Source organism: Drosophila ficusphila, unplaced genomic scaffold (assembly GCF_018152265.1).
Source record: "Drosophila ficusphila isolate 14025-0441.05 unplaced genomic scaffold, ASM1815226v1 contig_127, whole genome shotgun sequence".
NCBI lineage: Eukaryota > Metazoa > Arthropoda > Insecta > Diptera > Drosophilidae > Drosophila > Drosophila ficusphila.
Window position 1 is genome coordinate 2,379,780 of NW_025064016.1, and position 20,471 is coordinate 2,400,250.

General features: G+C 39.0%; 1 protein-coding gene across 1 annotated transcript in view; it reads left to right on the forward strand.

Moving 5' to 3' along the window:
* Positions 1–20,471, forward strand: part of LOC108095078 — a 120,111-nt gene that overhangs the window by 28,195 nt on the left and 71,445 nt on the right. Inside the window, 1 exon segment of the mRNA XM_017196002.2 lies at positions 2,560–2,650. The gene's annotated coding sequence lies outside the window, so the exon portion shown is untranslated.

Here is a 20,471-nt window from a genome sequence, read left to right on the forward strand (position 1 = left end):
TTAGTTTTTGTGTAAACAGTTTTAGTTGGGAAAATAAAACATTATTATTATAAAACATAAAAATTAACTAAAATTCTTACGTTATCAACAGAAATCTTATCACATTGATTTAAACAAATATAACTGAAAACATTTTTTTAAAAAGCATTATGCAAAAGAAAAAATAAAATCAGGTTAAGAGTTTTCCAAGTGCGTTATTGAAACAAAAGTTTCTTTGTGGAATGTCATTGATTTATTTCTTATCTTCTTTTAAAGAATTTTTCCTTAAATGCGTTCATTTCATTACTCATGCTCTCATATTTCGTTTGATTTCTCCACATTATTCAGCTGTGCCTGTTTGCTTTTATCTTTATTTTTCCCACTTCTACTCGACTTTTCCTCCTTCCGCCGGCCACTTGTATTTATTTGTTCTCAATTACTCTCGCATCTTGAGGCAACCAACATTTTTAAAGCTTAACAGCATTTTTCCACCCACTTGAATGTTGAAAATAATATAAATTTATACATATATATTTCCATTTCTGTGGCTTATTTCGCTTTAGCCCATTTCTGTGCCATTTGTTATTGTTGTTTTACGCTTTCGCACTGCCGCAATTTTAGATATTTCTTTTTTCTCGGTCAAAGGGAAAAAGAAGCAGAAACAGAAATTGTGGCTAGCAAAAAGTTGAAGTTTATTTATTCTGCTGTGGGTGTGGACTACGAGGAGCTGGGCATGAAAGCCACCTGCACTTTTTCTTTCACGTGCCAGCGACCACGAGCCACTTTTCCAGGAAAGCGGGATGGAAAATGCCTCGACTTTCATTACATGGCCAGAAAACGCAGAAAACTTTTCACTTGCTCTCCCATTTTTTATGTTGCTGCTGGTTTTTTTTTTTTGGTTCTACTTTTTTTGTTTTGTTTTGGCCTGCGGCTCTGGCTGCAGGTATTTATATTTAAATGCGGCTTGCGGTTGGCCGTTGCGCCTATTGTTATGCAATGAAAGTTTGCTCGCCAGCAGCAACTCCCTTAACCTCAATTTCGACTGGCTTCTGCTTTTGTTCTCAAGAGCGATGGTCCAGACAATTTTCATATATTTTCCCCAGGCCTTGCCGCCTTGCGGTTTCATGTGTCTAACGCAGCCATTTCTCAACGACCTTCAACGTCAGAGGTTTTTATTATGTTATTGACTTCTAACCAAATTTTCACACCAAGTATATGTGTCCTTGACAGAAAGGACACACAAAGGGGCAGATAAATGTTGGCAGATACCGACGAGTAAGAGAAAAAACCTTTAGAAAACTCAGTGAACCATAATTTGTTGTGGCTCTTTCTCCTTTATAGTTTTTGGGGCCTATCTCTATTTCCAATATAAGTACAAAGCAGACTATAGATAAATACGCATACCATAAATAAATATGTATAAATATTTTTTATGCCCGCCATCTCTTATATATTGTAGACTACCCAGGCATAAATATATGTTTTTATATTTATTATTTTTTTGTCTGTTGGCGCAAAAAAGTGTTTGGCTCGCCCACTTCTTGGACCTTTTTCGGTTTTTATTTTTTGCTGTGTGCTAGCAAAGTGAAATTTATTAGAAACGCAAAATCTGTTTGCAGATTGTGTATAAGATTTGATTATTTATGGTCAGTTGTTTGTTGTGGCCAGCAAGCCAGAAGCCAACATTGAAAATTGGCTAACAAAACAAGCCAGAAAACTCAGAGGAAAGAGCCAAGAAAAAAGCGTAAACAGATAGCGAACGCTGGCCAAGAGAGTTGATTTATGTAAATTTCTCGGCTTCGTTCACAAAAGTTGAGGCGGAAATGTTGTGGAAACATGGAAAATTATATTCAATAAAAATATCTTCCCCAAAGCCCAAAAATTCGCAATTACCAACAAAAACTTCAAATTTCGGAACAAAGTTTGGATAATAAATAAGGTTTTTGTTCAATACAAATATCTCTGAACAAGCTGGAAATATATACATAAGTGAACATGCAAATATTTACAAAATACAGATGACGAAGTGCGTTTCCAATGACTTCCTATGTTCTTGTTTCAATATTTATTGAGAATAATAAACGCTTGTTAAATAAATAAAATCTTCAATATTACTAAATAGTTGTATACAAAACTTGTTAACAAACACAAAAGAATTTTTTGTTACTAAAATGCCTAAGTGTTTGGTTTATCCACGATTAAATTTCAAAACAAGCCATTTCCCAAAATCGTGGCTTAATTACGTGAAATTTTGTTCCAAGTTGGTCCTTGACCCAAACAAACCTCTCTGGACCCAAAATCAGTGGGCCAATTCCGTCCAACATTCTTAAGCCATTGTCTGCTCTCAATTGCCCAGCAAGACACAAGTTTTGCATCCACTAAATTAAACTAGGAAAAATTCCCAAGCTCACACAAAAACTCTTCAACACAAATTCAACTAATTAACTTAAGGCTTCTCGTGGAAGCAACCAAGGCAAAACCAGACCATTCCAGAATTCCCCTCAGCAGCAGGAAAGGCAAATAATTTTCAACAAATTTAACTAACGCCGAAAAAAAACTTTTCCCTGTTGTTGGTTTCAGAATTAACCCGGCGCAGAAAGGAGGAATCGAGAAGAGAACCGGAGAACCGGAGAACCGGAGAACTGGAGCGTGAGGCCAAACTAAACAGAAGGTAAGTTGGGTAAACAGCTCGGATCGCAATTAACGCCAAGGGGGTAGAGTCCTGGAAGTCCCCAAAAAATTTCATACCATTTCAACATTTTTTCTCGCCATTTACTGTGTTTTATTTGCTATGGGTTGCTATTTGCATAAAGACTCAAAAGCACTTGCCGCATGCAGGAAAAAAACTATTGGGCCATTGGGGTTACCTTAATGAAATACGCGTAACGGAATTTGCGTTTTCAATGAATAATGCATGATCCAGGTGGACAAAATTGCAACTGTTGCTTCAGGCAAATATATCCCCATTTTTTGTAACTGACAAACTGCCAATAAGTTTATTTTAACTGCCAGATATCCAGTGGGAAAACTTAAACCCAACTGTTATTAAGGGGTTAAATAGGAACTGTTCTTATTTTTCCTTTATTTGTTGTTTTTGTTGCTCTCTTGTACTTCAGCAAAAAGTTTTTCGCTGAGTTTTCTTTTTTTTCGTGCGTCTGCAAATATTGACCGAATTAACAAAAGCTGCTGCAAAAGTTTCACCGCAAACAAAAGCGAGCCAGTGGTGGTGGCGAGAAGTAGTCCCTTCTCTTTCATAATCCCTACTCCCGTCTCTTTCTTTGCTCCTGTAAGTGGGTTACTTGAACCTGTCCTGCGAAGTGTCAACATGTCTTGGTAACCAAAAAGGGAACGCGACGCAGACGAAAAACTTATTACTGACACTAAGCAAATTTTTCTCTCACAGGTAGACAATGCTTGCTGAAACTTTATCCATGCTTAAATTATAACAAACTGAAGATAAATAGGAATCTCATCTTAAGACTTTTTAGAAATGAATTAGTTAAAAAAACAAACAATCAGAATGCCAATATCAAAAATATATGGTGGCTATTCCATAATATATATATATCTATCTATCTATTTTTATATCTCAACGATTTACTTTGCTGAAATATTTTTAAAAATATTTTACCAAAACCAACTTCCAGTTCAAACAAAATAGTTTTAGGCGGGAATCTGCAAACAAAACAAATTGTAACCAATCCCAAAAAAATTCAAAATACAAGAAAAAACTAAAATGAAATTTACAGAACGGGTGGTGGAAGCCAGGGGAGTTTGGCTAAAAAATGCGGCCATGTTTAGTATTTGTATTTGGAAATTCCGTGCACGTTCGGCCACGGGGGTACGTGTTTGGTCCTGGGAATCGAGGAGCTGCACAACAGATATCCACCCCCCGGCCAGTTCGAGTCCAGTTAGTTTAGAGATTCGGGAATGGAGGGGGAAGCTTTGAGGTTTGTCGGGCGAAATGCTAAAAGCAAAAAGTCATGCAACTAAATCCTGTCGAAAACGTTTTAAACTCAAAAAGAAAGGATATAAAAAGGATTTGTGCTAAAAAGCAGTGGAAAATGTGAAAGTCAGCGGGAGTTGGCTCAGAGCGGGGACTAATGCAAGTGGCTGACTTAAAAAATCCAAAATATATGGTTCGGCCATAACGAACTTAAATGAGCCAAGAAGGGATTTTCCAGGATAGTGCGCTGCAATATAAGCCAACAGTTTTTCCTTAATAGTAAACAGTAAGCAATTCATTATAATTTGATCAATTAAATTTCAGTTGCTAGAAATAGATTACAATTATAGGGTTTTTATTACTTTGAAATTATTTAAAACATTGTGTAAGCAATAAGTTTTCTCTGCTACATCTCTTAATGCTGTAATTGAGTTTTGCGTTTAGTTAGAAGTCAGTCTTCTTTAATCCAAGTAGAGGACAAAATATCGGGGAAACCCCATTACAAATCCTCTAAGTGAAGTCTGTTGGCAAATAAGAACTTATATTGCGTTGAGTCAGCACTTAGTGCAGACTGGCATGCAACATTGCATCCGTGCAATGCAGCTATACCCTCGCCATTTTCCCCTTCTCTTTGCGCCCCTTTTCTTCCGCTTTTCCTAGTCCATTTCCACCAGATTTTCCCCTGCAAGCTCGCCCCTTATCGGGGAACTTCAGGGTTGTCAATGACTGTCAGCGGCAGACAAGCAGAAAAGCGAAGCACGCCATTGCAGTAGCTCTGGGGGCGGTGAAAAACTCCACACTCGACACTGAGCTGGTGACATTTCAATTTTCACACACGCTCTGCGGTTTTCGGCAAACGAGAAGCCCACCAGGAAAACTCGGAGAGGGCGAGAAGAGCGGAGGGAAAAGCCCGAAAGAAATCAAAGCGAAGCAATGCCCTAAGTGGAAGTCCAAGCAAAAAGGCGTGGCTGCGCAAAAAAGGGGTGTGACCACTATTGACCGCAAGCCGCAAAGTGCAAATTAAAATTCAATAAAGCACAAAGTACCTAACCCAGTGGAATTTTTCTACTGAGAAAACTCATTTACAGAAAACTATTACTGATGGCAACTAATTAAAAAACTTTAATAGCTAGTAACCTTTTTTCTACATTATTGAGTTAATAATTTTGCTTATAATTATGTTAAAAACATATATTAAAATTCCTAGTTATTTAATGAGGGATTTATCTATACAAGAATTATTATATATTTCAGGAATAATTGAAAGAAATATATATCCCCTTTCAATTGACCTCTGCGTCAATCTGCGTCCGCGTGCGGACTGTAGATTCCATTGGTAGTTAATACCCAACCCCAAAATTGGTACCTCCCCCAAATTGCGTACTAATTAGCCACAGAAATTACTCGGTTACTGGGAAACAGCAAATGGGCGTGGGAATTTGGGGATTGGGAATGTCTGGATCCTTTGTTAGGACAGTTCAAGGTCCTTTGACAAGGTCAGTCGTTAACCAATTGGACTCCCTTTCCCTTCGCTGTGGTTAAGCTTATTTGCACCCCATTTTACCTTACTCTCGCTCCCTCTATTTTCCTTGTGCTGAAAATTGCATGCAAATTTCATAGCCAGGGGGCTTTTCATACGAGGCTTTTCCGAGCCCAACAAAGGCTCAGCCTGCCAGGGTTTTCGCACTCGCCTCCTGCCTTTTCCTCGTTGACATTGTAAATAAATGGGTGTGACTGAAAACTGTGTCAAGCTGCAAGTGCAACAAGAACAATAAAAACAATGGCAAACAGGAAATGTGCAAAAATGTGTTGAAAATTTCAACAGTTAAGCGACAGAACTTTGTTTTCTTTCGCATATGCTGCACACTTGTGTGACCACGTTTATATTTAAATTTAAATACTTTTCATTGTTTGTGGTGAGAATTGGGTCAAGAAATTGCAGAATTGCAGGAACACTGTTTCTGAGAGGTAACAAACCATTAAAACGGGTAATAATATTCAAAGGTTTAAGCTGAGGGGCAAATGTTTACTGAGAGTTAATTAACTTTCGTTAAAATCACAAAGAAATGCCAAAGGGATTTACTTCTACGGTTAATCCAAACCAAAGGAAGAATTTAAGCAAAATTAAGTATAATTTAATAATATAATGTATACGCTGTGAACAACGTTTAAGTATATGAATATTGCACTTTAATGTTTTTGCTTTAGCACAAATAGTTTTAATCGACTTTTTATATATTTATGCCCCACTCACTAAATCTTGAGACACTCTACATATCTTTCCCTCTCAAATTAAAGCTCCTGTGCGAAAATAAATCTAATAAAAGCATGGCAAACATATTCATATATCAAGGTGGCACATCATTTTTATGCGGGCAACAAAAATGAGTACACAACTAAATAAAAAGCAAAGAAATAGAGGTTGCCCCAAGGGAAATGGGGGTAAGGTGAGGGCAAATGCTGCATAAAAATCCCACAAGTGCATAAATTTCGAGCGGATTCTTTGGGGTTATGATGCTCTTGAGCAGCAAAAACAACAAAAACAACTGCCCTAGGAATGGGGTAAATTTAATATGCCCGTTGCACTAGGCAATGAAACAGCTTGTGCAACTGCAAAGGTGCAACACGTGAGCATGTGTGCCACACCTGCCGAGATTTTTGGACATGACTGCTTTTTCCCCCTTTGCTTATTTTCACCGCCAAGTTATGGCCACAATTTCTGCTTCCTACTTTCGCTGACTCCGAGTTTTTTATGCTTCTTGGGTTTCTTAAACTCTTTTTTTTTTTATTTACAAGCCTTGATTTCCAGGCGCCAACTTTTCACACTCGGAAAATTTAAAAATCTGGGGGCGATTCTTTATTAATTTTATTTAAATTTAATTTTGCAAGTGCTTACGGTCTTTTCTACTTCTAGGTAAGTCTGAAAGTTGTGTTTGATGTAAAATTAAAAAACTTAAAGTCATATTACCATCCTTTCTTGCTGTGCACAACAAAAAATAGGAGAAGGGTGATCTCTGTGCTGCACAAAACCCAAAAAGTGTCAGAGGGACGACAAGAAGCTTGAGCTTCTGTTGCTCCTTGGGCAGAACTTTCCTCATGTTGAGCAAATAAAATTTTTCGAAGCTCTGCAGGTGTGCCTGGAGCGGTTTTTCTAAGGTGAGCAAGATACACAATGGGCGGTGGGTTGCGGTGGGGGCGTGGCCCCTGCTATTAGCCTGGTTCGCATGCCAACTGAAGTGGCAATAAGTGCCATGCATATTGTCGCCAGCAGCTGCAGTTGACTCTGTGCAGCGATGGGGCAGAAGAGGGTTAAGAGATTGCGAATGCAAGTTAGCTACGGAGCAACTTGGCTTATTAGAATTACAATCGCTGGATAAAAAGTGGAAGACGTCGAGACGCTTTAGAAGCGGGAAAAAGTTCAAAAGCTCTTCAGCAAAGTTCTGGAATACTATCGAGAAAATTATAACATAACACAGAATAAAAAAATGGCTGGAACATTTTTAATAATCGGAAATGCTCCTTTATTAAATTCTATGATCGATAAAAAAAACTGTTTAAGCTTTAAATTATATAAGTTTTTTCAATATTTTATTTAATTTAGTTTTTTAACTTTTGACCTCAACTTGAATGCTTCAAAGTTATTTTCAACAAGCACTCAACTTTAGTGTCACTTCACGTTTCTATTTGGTTTAACATTTACCAATCTTTCATTAAGCACAATACAACTTTATACCCAATTCTTGTTAGCCAAGCCGCAAAAGTTTCCGCCCACCGCAGCCATTGCGGTTACAACAACATTTATTTCAACTTTATATCAACCATGACTTTTCCAACTCCGCTCATGCTTTTTTTTTTTTGCAAATTTCTAATGGATTTTCCAAGGTTTTTTTTGTTGAAGGGAAATAAAGAAGGAGGGGGGAATGATTGGCTGGGGCCTTCGACTTTGGCTTGTGTGCACTTGACTTGAAGTGGTTTATCCATGTCAACACGGCTGCCCTGTCAATGTTGGTGGGTCAGTGGTCTCGGTGGTTCCAGGGTTCTATGCAAATTCGAAACGCGTTCAAAGGTCAACAATGGCGGGCAACAAAGGAAAAAAGGTCAAGCAATTAGTGTCACAGCCGCCTGTCCAACTGCCAGACATTCGTTGAAGCTTGTTCAACACAAAAAAAAAAAAATCGAGGACGGGAGTCCTTTCCAAGGGCTGATAAGATAACAGATAAGGGTATTATTACACAGAAGCTGAGTTTGACTTTGATTTGTTTGGCTTAGCATGCACATGTGTGTGTGTGTGTGTGTGTGTGATTGTGATTGAACTTTGACCCGCCAGCTGGGAATTTTCCAATCACTTAACTCTTCACAGTTGCCGCCTTAAAGATCGTATTAAACGAAATGCAAATGTTCATGGCACTCTTCCTGAATCATATTTACACCTCGCAGACAACCTGGTTTCGTTTGTGACACATTCCGCTCTGCAAAATTAAATTATGCTTACCTTTCTGGGTAAACTCTTCATATTACTTGCGCTACTATCCTAATGAGCACTGCGGAGAAACTCACACAGATAGTCAAGAACAAACCCTTTAAGGGAGTCACAGGGTATCATTGGGAATTCTAAATAGTTATCTTCGTACACCATACCAAATCATTTTAAAGAACCATTAATTTCTGTTTCACATGACAAAGTATTCTCACATTTTAGAGAACTCTTATCATTTATTTTCCTTGATATTCCAAGAGACAGCTCACTCCTGATTCGAGCATGCTCAAGCTTTTCCTATCCCACTTTTTACATATTCATTGCATTGTAGTCTGTGGGTGCTTGGGCATGAGTACGTCCCCTTTTTAGGCTACACTTTATTTTCATTTTACTTTTGGCACACGGAGTCACTATTTGCTGGAGTGGCTGCCTACGTCCCGGCCTGCAGTTAATGTAATATAACCATCATCAGGGTTCGCCGGCTTTAATGGCGTGGCGCCCTAAGATATGCTACACTTTCCCAGCTTTCGTGACTGGCACGAAAATGAAATGATTTGTATTCGCGCGAAAGTAAATTATGTGCAAGTATTTTAAATACGTTCACTGAGCATTTTTTTCGCCAGCTGTCTTGCTTTCGGTTCCGCTCAAAATGAGAGCGCAATTTTTCATCAGCTCGGCCTGGAGGAAACTGGGAAAGGAGGTGATTTTGTCTATGGGTTCAGCATAATGAAAATGTCGAAGTGAAAGTAGTAAAATTTACATAATCTATGCGCACGAAAATAAATGAGAAAAAATCACAAGCGTCTCCCGTCTCCTCACTCGGCAAAGATAAACATTTGATTAAGCGTATTAGATGAAGGAAAATGTAGGGAAAATGGCAGTGATGGGGGAAAAATATCCTTGCAGGTAATGTTCAACTTGATAGTGCAGAGCAACAACTTTTAATGGCACAGCGCCAGCGATAGAGAGTCGAGAAAACTTTATTAGATGTGAGAAATATTAACATGGCTCGCAGTGTATATATCTATGGGTGTGGGGAAAAGTTCTCCTGGGAACAACAACTATGCAAATCGACATGGAGCACTAACGACTGCGAAATGGCAAAGTTGTTGATGCTAAATTAAAATGCATTCTAAATGCAGCCACGACAATGGAACTTCTTTCGAAGTCAAGACTTTTGAAAAGGAGTAAGAGCCAAGGAGACAGTTGGAATAATACATAGAAATAAGAAGAAAATAGTGGAAAACAATGGTGTTTTGTAAGAGGAGTTCACTCTATTAAAGTGAAGGAAAGTCAAGGGGTTACGTTTTTGTCTAAAATGAGGATAGCTACGTACTTTGTAATTAGTCTTTTTGAAATCTCCTAAGAACAGAGTTGAAAGGAGCATCCTTTTAAAATAAATATTCAAAAAAAAAATGTCTTTTAATTTATTGCTTCTACATTGCACTTTTAATTAAATTTTAATTTTTTTGGAGTTATACATTATCTCTGCATTGTTCTGGAAAATATTTTCCCTCGCTTTTTCAAAGCTTTCCGCAATTGCCAGTCAGTCAGTTTTGGTGGCGGAAGCTCTTCAACAATGCGAAAGCCAAGATAAGCTCAATAAAACTGTCGCCTTGCCACTTGGCAAATATATTTACATATGCTCTCTTTTCCCCAGTTTCCTGCCACCTCTCCCTTTTCCATCACTTTGTACAAAGGAAAAGTGCAGCATCAGCGGAAAAATAAAGTGATAGCCAGACTCTCCATCGCTTCTCTCCTTATTCAAATGTGCAAAATATTCATTTATATATTTGAGTTCTATCCAGGCTTTTCCGCACCGAGCAAAAAAAAAGTAAACAACCAGTGAACTTTTGAATGGAATATGCAAACGTCATCGACAACAACAAAAGGTCTGCAGTGAGTGGAGTGAACTCCTGTATTCGGTACAGGTTCCGCAGCTTAAATTGGTTTAACCTTTCAACTGTCGCAGGAAGACACCGAGTCCCAAGATTCTGCACGAATAAAATATAAGGCATTGAAGAATGTAGCAAGAACAACATCTAATATTCCCTTTCTTTAGCATTTATTTAAAATTTATGCTGATGTCTCCGACTGTCTGCGGGCCCACAAATGACACTCTCCAAAAGACAGAAACACGGGAAGACATTCTCGTTGAAGGCGACAGCCACTCTCATGTGTGTTTATGTAAATGTAGTTACTTGTCTGCCGTCATTTTTGAGGCAGTCGCCAGTCACAATCTGCTACATTTCCATAAATATTTTACAAAATTTACATAAAATGTTAAAGGCACTGGAATACCAAGAACAAGATGAGCCGCAGGAAAGCGACAGAAAAGCGGAGAGCACAAAATAAAAATTAATTCATGACGACAAAAGTCAATTTTGTAAATCCACAAAACATATGGTGCAAAAAAGCCACATCACATACATGTATATGTGAAATGAAAATGCAAACGATGTGCGGATGCCCACGCTTTCCACCTCTGTTTGTGTTTTCCCTGCCGCCATTTTAAGATTTCCCTGGCACGTGGCAAAATTTAAACGCATTGGGCCGCATAAAATTGCATTAAAAGCTAATGAGCTTGAAATAAAAGACAATTTACTTTTGAATTGAAATTCCCTCTCCTTTTGTGGCATTGGCGTTTGGTCTTTTCTGTTTCCATTGCGGTCGACCAAAGAAAGCCATTAAAGGAAATTTTCCGAAAATTACAAAACCAAAAAACCACCAGGGGGTGAAGTTTCAAACGTGAAAATTACGGTTTGAATGTAAAGTGGTGACCCTTGCAGGTGGGAGGAAAATTTATGTTTTAAGCAAATACCTTATCGATTTTCCTTACATTTTATTTTTTATGGTTTGGATATATATTTTTGTAATAAATAGTCCAGGGAACTGGCTCCAAATCTGTTGTTGCAAACAAGATAATCCCAATGGAAAACTAAAATACTGCCTGGCCATCTCCTATCAGCCCATAAACTACTCCTAATTACATTAATCTACCCATTTTGTGAACGTTTATCCGATATCTCTTTTCACATCTCCCCAACTCTCCCATTCTGTATTTCCATATCAGTATCTCTTCCTTTCGAGTAGTTTGCATAGCTCGTAGAACAATTTGTGAGTAAAAAATTTGCTGCCATTGCAGTTAAATGAACCAACAAAGTGGGCAAGGATCGCCCAATAAAGGGTGGGCGTGGCATTGTGTTGAAGTGTTGTTCAGTCTTCTAACCTCATCAATCGTTTACTTTATGTTGGAAGGGCTTGGCATTTATTGAAGCTGCTTGCCAAGGCTTTTGTATATCGAATGTAGCAGCACAATATGCACTGGAAATAATGCATTTTAAATTCTGAGTAACTCTGAACATAGCTCTTGTTGTCCTCTCAAATAAATAATTCTGCTTGCCAGAATTTTTAAACTTTCATTTTGCTTGGTTTGCTTGAAAGGCAAAGTTTTAATCTTAGTTATGGCAACCATTTTTAATTCGGGAGATTTTAAGCCCCTTTTTTCCCACTGTAACATTCTGCCTGGAGCTCTGGGTCCTTTTCCTGACTGCATGCGTATTTACAAGAGGACTGGGGGCGAAATCTCGTCTGACTCGGCTCCGTTTGTCGTTTGCATGAGGCTCGACAGCTCCCCACATCCCAACCCACTGAAACCACCGAACCACCCGGACCTTCCTTAAATCTGGCCCATAGAAAGTAATCTTAATGGCTTTTTTGTTGCTGGCGTGGCAGGAGCTGGATTCGGTTGCAGCAAAATGGGTAGAAAAAAACGCCCTGGCAGGCCATGAAAATTGCAAAATACATTCAACGTTCCGGGGGCCAAACGCATAAATTGTAACCCCAACGAAACTCCTGGCCTTTCTTAGACAGCAGGCTCCAGCTTCTCCTCGTGTGGCGTCTGCGGATCTGAATAGCCAATTTGTTTGGCATTGTTTGCCCAGATACTCTTGCGGCAGGAGGCGGTTTCAGGAGTTTGCGAGTTGGCGAAAATCCTGCAGAAAGGGCATTTGCATTTCTAAGATAAAATGCAAATATTTCAATTTGTAACTTAAGCAAATTGCCTCAATGAGTGCAGCTGTCAGTCAACCTCAGTGGCATTCTCTGTGGATCGTTTCTCCTTTCTTTTTTCCTGATTCGAGCCTTTGCCCCATAAAGAACCTTTAGAGTTGATTGCTTTTGGCAATTGACCGTAATATATTTGCTATATATCGTTTCAAAATGCACACAATTGTGTGGGATTTCAAACGACGTGAGCTTTTGGGTTTTTGTGCACTTTATTGATGTAGCAATTAGCAAAAACAATTTTTGTGCGAATTCACAGAAATGGATTTTGGGAACTGAACCGTAAAATAGGAAACAAGTTTTTTGCTTTACCATTTTCTATACAGGTAATATAAAGGCTAAAGTACAAACAAAATAACATTTCCTTTGAAATTGAAATTCATAAATTGCTATACTGCAATTTGACTTTATTAACTTGCGTCTTTGTTATTGAGATAAACCTTTATTCAAAGAGGAATAATTAATTGCAAAAAAAATATTTATAGACGTATGTACTCAAGTGTGAAAGCATTTATGTATCAAAGTGCGAATAGAATGTTGCAACAAGTGCCAGCATGTGCGAACGTGAAAAGGTGGGTTGTAAAATAAAACCTGCCTTGAAGCAATAACAGCAACAACGTTTATAGAAATCCAGCAGCAACACGACAGAATCTAATCAGCTACAACTTAGTAGCAATCTGCCGGTAAATCAACACCATTAGTAGAAACAACATTAACGACAACAAAATCAGCCCTGAAGCAAAAGCAACAACACTGATTTGGATGCAGCAACTTCAGTTGGCGAATTGCAACAATAGCAACATACTGGCAGCAACTTGAGTTAGCGAATTGCAACAATTGCAACACACTGGGAGCAACTTCCCCGGCAACAACATTAGCAATATCGCTGCAACAGCAGCAACCACACGGCAGCAACCCTAAGCAAACAAGCAACACGGACAACAAGTTTGCGAACAACACTGGGCTTCGCCTTGTTCCAGTTGCCGTTGCTATTGTTAACAATAAACTTTTTTGTCCCTTCCCAGTGCAAGTCGCACTCTTTTCCCCCATTTCTCCGGCTCAGGCTTTTCTCCACAGTCGCTGTCCAACTGTCTTATGGGCTTGTGTACTTGTTACTCTGCTGTCTGTCAGTCAAAACGTCATTATTGTTGCTATTGCTTTTCGTGTTGCTATTGCTGATGTTGTTGTTGTTGTTGCTGGTGGTGTTGCTTGTGTTGGTGTTGCTGATGTTGCCGCTGTTGGCTTTCTTGTACAAGCTGCGTGTTGTTTGAACAAAAACTATGCACACACACCGCTCACCCACACCAAGATGAACATGTCGAGCAGCTCGAGAATTTCTGTGGCTGCACTCTCAAGTGGGTGGATGGGTGGAGGTGGCTGTGGGCAATCTGAAGGATTTCAGGGGCGTGGCCTACTGGGTCCTGACACCCTTGTTTGCTAACAATGCAATGTATGTCAAGGCAAAATATGTTCATTCAACTCAACAAACAAAACAGCAGGAAAAAAAACCAGCACGCACAAGAGGAGTGGCAAAAACAAGGGGCGAGGGGAGCATCAATAATGCAGAGAAACGGGGGATTTCGCCTTGATATGTGTGGGCCACACTGGGAGAAATAAATGATTTATTTTCAAAATTGAATTGAAATTGAATTAAGTTTATAAAATCAAATGCGTTTTAGTCTGTTTTTATTGTTTAAGTTCCTTAGTTTCTTTATACATTTCTTTTCTTTTCTTTTCTTACAGTGCATGAGTGAGCATAAGGAGCTCCACTTGTTCGTTGATTACATAAATGCAATTGAAATGTACAAACGCTCTGCCATCGAAACTGAAAATTGCAAATGGCTAAAGGCCTTTGTCCCATCCACTAGTTTTCCTCGCTTTTTGGGTGGAAAACTACATGTGTGACCTTGGATAGGAGTGGGGTGAGCACTTTCACTGCTGAAGTACAAGAATGTGTTTGAAATCCGTCTAACATCACAATTGAAATGGTTCGAAAGCTTGGAACTGAAGTATGGCTCTGTTCAACAGAAATTACAGAAAGTACAAGTGCATTCTCTTGGAAGATGTAAAGAGTTGATTTTAAGCTTTCGAATATCAGGATAATTTAGTCAAAGACATTGGAATTCAAGAAAAAGTTTGACATTTTATTTATTTATTTATTTTTTATTTATTAAAAACTAGTCTACAGTAATTTCCAATTACTTTGAGCTTACCAATGTTCTACGTCTTTTTGAAACCCTTCTCTATTTTAAGCTCCTTTCAAGAGTGCAGCCTCTAATAGACCCATACCAATGAAACGTCCTTTGGAAATAAACCTATCTATGATATTACTCAAAAGCATTTTCATGGCCCGGCTTTATTTGCGTACCGTCATTCGAATCTCTTTATGCGTTAGACATTCATGGTCCAACTTTAATGACAGCAGCAGCCCCGTCATCATCATCAGTAAACATCTTTTTAATTAGTTGTTTGCTTTGGCCCAAGGAAAAATAACAAGAAATACAGCAAAGGCAAAAAAATCGGGGGAGGGAATTGCACTGCTGCCTTTTGGAGTCCCTTCTACCGACAAAAATTGCATAACAACTGCCATTAAAAGGCAGACAAGCAAATTAAAATGCACACAAAACAACAACAGGGCGGAAAAAAATCAGAAAACAAAACGGCAGCAACAACAATGAAAATCAACAATAAGAACAACCATGACGAGGCAACAAAAAGTTATAAACTTTGTTTAAAAAACAATTACAAGCGCCGTAGAAAGAAGGCATAAAGAAAATATTAAAAAATATAAACTTTACAGTCAATAAAAAGCGCCAAAAGGCGAGACGCTGAAAGAAAACTCTTTATGACAGAAGGCGAAGTAATAATAAACCGAAGCGGGTTTCAGGAAAGAGTTCGGGATCAAACAAGGATACAGATGCGAAAACAGAGGAATATAAAGATACGAATACAAAAACGAACACAAATACAGGTCCAGGCGTAGGCACTAAACGGCCACTTAAACGTTAACTTGATTTAGCACCTCGTAACCAAGAGAGTCCCAACAATGGAGGGCAAGAAGAGGGGCAAAAGTCACAAGTGGCCACTGTGGGCGTGGCACCGAGCTATAAAAACAGATCACCAAGCTGGGAAAAAAAAACAGAGAAGTCCTCCCTTAAAGAAGAATTGTTCAGGGGTGTGGCAATAAAAAATGGACAAGCGACCAGAACGAATGAGCAAACGAATAAACGAATGAATATGATGGCCTAGAAGATTAACAGAATTGAGAGTCCTGCTATAAAACGGAGAATATGCGAATTGATATCAGAGGGATTTGATAATTGCCGTGGGATCAGGGGCGGACGCAGGGGGTGTCCGGGGGTCCGGACCCCCCAAAATCTCAGACTTTTCAAATTTCCTTACAGCACACGGCTTTTCAACCATAAAAACTAAAATTTTTTTGGTCGGACCCCCTAAACGTAAAAATTTTTGATGGGACCCCCCAAACAACAACAATTTTTCGATCGGACCCCCCAAAATTTTTTTCTGCGTCCGCCCCTGCGTGGGATATTCGTAAAATGGCAAGCAAACAATTGAGTTGGTTAATAAATGCAACAAGAAAATGTAAAGAAATCCTACGAAAAGTACGCATAATTTGAAAATTATACTTCTCAATTACACGCTTATCCTTGTATCAATTTATTTAATTTCTCTTCATTTGTACGTTTGGAGGCCATACTTTTTTAATTACAAGAAAAATAAACATTATTAACATCTGTTTTTAAATATTTCTTTATAAAGCACTGACACACTTTATATCTTATTTTTCCCCAGTAGGTTGCTTTCATTTTCTGCATCATTTGCAACCACCCACTCAATTGCCTTCCCCTCCACAGGACAAATGAAACGAGGCTTATTATCACAGTATTGTGTAATTTATTTCTCCCTGAACTCGCAGATCAAGTTGGCAGCACTTCATTCATGTTCACCTGTAATCGCTTTCATTTGTCTGCGAGTACAGTTGCCCCAACTAATTGCGTCATTAGTTCGGCGAAATGAATAATTGCATATTCTCCGAGGGGAAAACGTGAAATGGTAAGGGAAACCTGTCATAAGTTTTATCACAAGTTTATCTTCAACTTCTGACAGCTGCAACAAAAAGCAGTTAAAGGGAAAGCTGGAAGAGGCAGTGTAGGCCAAAAAAGAATGGAACTCAAAGGCAGAAGGCAAAATGCACACAAAGAAAAAAAAAACGCCAAACACACAGTGAGAAGATGGAGACATATTCATGGCACAAAAATGACAGGCATACAAGGTTTTCTAAAAAGGGGGTGGTGGAAAAATAGACGAAGGGTGTGGAGTCCAAGAAATAATGTCCTGCGGCCGCTTTGGGAAATGAAAACTTCTTTGTAATGTGAATGACTCTCGGCCTTTGCAGATCTCCCATTTCTGTTGCTCCTCTCGTTTGCTTTCTTTGTATACTCTACAAGAGGGCAGGCATTCTTGTGCAAAAACCATTAAAGTAAAATAATAAAAAAAAAAATCAATATAAATATCATATCCTTAAGTGATTGAAGAAAATATTTTAAGTGCTTTGTTTTGTTGCTCAATAGCTTTTAAAGCGTTTAGTGCGCCTGAGTAGCAAAAGAACATCTAAGCTTCGACTTGAAAAAACCAGGTGACTTTCTCTTTTTTCGTGAGTTTCCCTGGGCTTTCCCACATTTTTTTCGGCTTGCAAAAGTTACGCGAATTGCTTGCAGCTGATGAGTACTCGAGTGTCAGTCTGGGGAGTAGAAAACTATGTGGGAGGCTGGCCGACACGAAAAAAGCGTTGGTATCGCTGAATTTATCGGCCAAAACCGCACAAGCCACAAAAGGCAGCTGGCAAAGGAATTCATCATCACGCCGCCCTTATCATCATCATCATCTCCATGATGGCCATCGTCATCTGGAATATCACGTATACGTATACGAATACTGAGGTGTTGCGGATGAAGTCCTTTGGTGGTCCCAGTGGTCTCCTGTTTGATGTGGCCGCCGCCAAGTCCTTTATTATATTTCTTTAACTTTTTCGCCCGTCTTCTGTCCTTTCCTGTCTCTTGGCAAAGTTAATCCTTGGGCATCAATTTCCCGAAATAATTTGAGCAACATCAAAAGTTTTAATATGCCCAATGATAATGGCGCCTCAGTCACCCTGCCGAAACTTTTTTATTGCTCGCGCTCCGTAATTTCTTTGTCATGAGTTATGGCACCCAGCTGGCTGCTCTCCCCCGCTGACGACCTTTGACCCCGCTCCATTACATGGCCTGCGGTCAGCGATAGTCATTATGCTGTTTATTGGGGCCCTCACCTGTGGGGCAGAAAACAAGCAGCGACAAGAAGGAATGGAAGTAAATTCGCGACGGGTGACTGAAGCACTCCAGTATGAGAGTCTCCTCTGATGGGGACATTTCACCTCTGTAAAACGACAATAAGGGCACTCAGAATGGGGCCCTGATGAAAGGGATCCTTTGTGAACTCATTGCGGTTGGCGATTGATGAATCGATGAAATGACTTAATAGCCCGGCCTTATGGAAAGTTTTTTTTGGGTACGTACTCTTCCAATTAATGAAAACAAGTCCGTCGAATTTTGAATTAAATAAAAATTTATACAAAATAAATCATATCATTTGTTAGGCATTAAAAAAAAATCAGAACCATATCTTGCATTGAAAGCTTTTGACTATCTGTTACCCTAAAAAACTATCTCTACTAGCGATGCTTCCCAATATTCGCTTTCGGTTGCGGTTTTCCAAATTTTTCTAATCAACGGCCGTTCCGGAAAAATTCGCAATCAAATGGCAAAGCTGGAGGGAGTTAGCGAAAATGGGACAGAACGAGCGCGAAGCCAATAAGCAATCTCGGCCATAATGCTCATGAGCAACAAAGCAATGCAATTAGGCGATATATCCAGGACATGGCTATACATTGAACAGAGCGCACGAAATAATGCAACAATCCTTGGCTGCGAAACAACGGAATCGGTCTCGTTATCGCGCCACGCCCACCGCCGCCCACTGTTTCTTTGCCAATTAAACGCATTTGATAAAAAACAAATTTCGAACAGGCGGAGAGGACGAAGGATGATGGGTGTAGGATCCTGTTTGCAGTATGCACTCTGCCATCGATGGGACAACCCGACAGACAGCAATAAGCGAAAAGCACGAGAGCAGGTGCAACAACAAGCGCGCTCATTTGTTGCAGATGCACTCAGAAAAAAATTAAATTTTAATAAACACTTGCAAAAAAAATATAATATATTAGGGGAGGGTGGTCCCATACCGACCGGTCGTACCATACCGACCCCCCATGTTTCTCAGAGATGGCGATGCTAGCCGAATTGTCGGTAACTTCAGTGAAAAGCTGTTATAACACAGACATTTTGGAGATAGATAGCCACTTTGACTTATTTTGTTTCACTGCAATTTTTCCGTTTGTTTTGTTTCAACGCCTGTGACATTTATTTTTGAGCTTTACTGAACTTGAGCTCAAAGTTTTTTTTCTCCGCATAAAAATCGGAGAGTAAATTTTTCTGATCGTTGATAGTCCTAGCTTTCCCTCAAATAATTAGAATTACATCGCTCTTTGCGTCTTTAGTTAATGCCGAGCACTTAATCAGAAAAGGTCGTGGTGGTCCGAAACCGACCGCTAGGTGATGGTCCGAAACCGACCCCCATTTATTGGCAGCTTAATATGTCATAGCGTATTTTTGACGGAAAATATGAAAAAGTAAACAAGATTCAGTAAAGAAAAGTAACAGAAACAGCAAAAACATCAGAAGAAAGCGAAGAGACAGTCATCAACGAGCGGCTTTCGAAAAACAAGGCGAAAACAACGCGAAAACTTACTATGAGAAAGAGGACAACTCAGACTTCATCAATTGACTACATTGCCCTTTATTTCATACATAAATTTTTATTTTCTGGAAAGAACCTTCAATATACTTCTTAATAAACGTCAAAATCATTAAATTCTATTTTATGTTATTAAATTTTTCTGTTAAGAAATAGGGGGTCGGTTTCGGACCACTACTTTTGAGTACGACCAAAAAGTAGAGTTTTATATTTGCCTGAATATCTAACGCTTCAAAGCACCTACGCACTTACTAATCATTTAGATGTATAGTAAACTGATCCCTCTACATAGTAAATTTTTGAACTGAACTGAAAAATTGATTTTTCTCACCTTTATCGCCTTTGCCTTTTAGGGGGTCGGTATGGGACCACCCTCCCCTACTTTAATTAAGTAATGCACCTAAGCAAAAAAAAAAGCAACACACAAAACTGTGTTCATTAGTTAATTGCCTAAAATAAAAATATGTTGTTTAATATCCCTTTCAGAAAAACTTTAAGCCTACCTTGTAAATAAATTAAATTTTGTTATATAGGTAACATTTAAGTTTGTCGAACAAAACTAATTTTTTTCAAATAATACCTAATCCTCCTTTACTTTTTAAGTATTTCAAGATTCTTTGATTGAACTACATTGTGTTATTAATTTTTTATTAGTGTGTAAGCCGTGAAAACAATAGTTTGTTTATGGAAAAAATAAGCCATTTATGGACAGTTCGCTGTGCAAAAACACCCATCTATTATAAAGGGCATAATAATACAGCCACTTTTTTTTCAATGCACTTTTGCTTTTTCCTGTCCCAACGACTGTTCAACGTTGAAACAAGTTTATCAACGTGTGAAAATTGCGAAGCGCAATATGCACAGCCAACAACAATAATAACAGAGGGAAAAGAGGAGCACTCTAGATGGGTGAAGGAAAAGCGGTGGGGAAAATTGAGGTGGGCGGGTAAATGTGATGGGGCGAGAGAGGCAGGGAAAATACGTCGCCATGCTGGCCGCATATTCAAATGCAAATCACGCCATCAATATGCAGCACACACTGACATAGACATATATAAGAGACACCCACTATACCACATCCGCCCCCGTTTCTCCACCACTGCATTCCACTTTTCCCCCCTTTCACCCCCT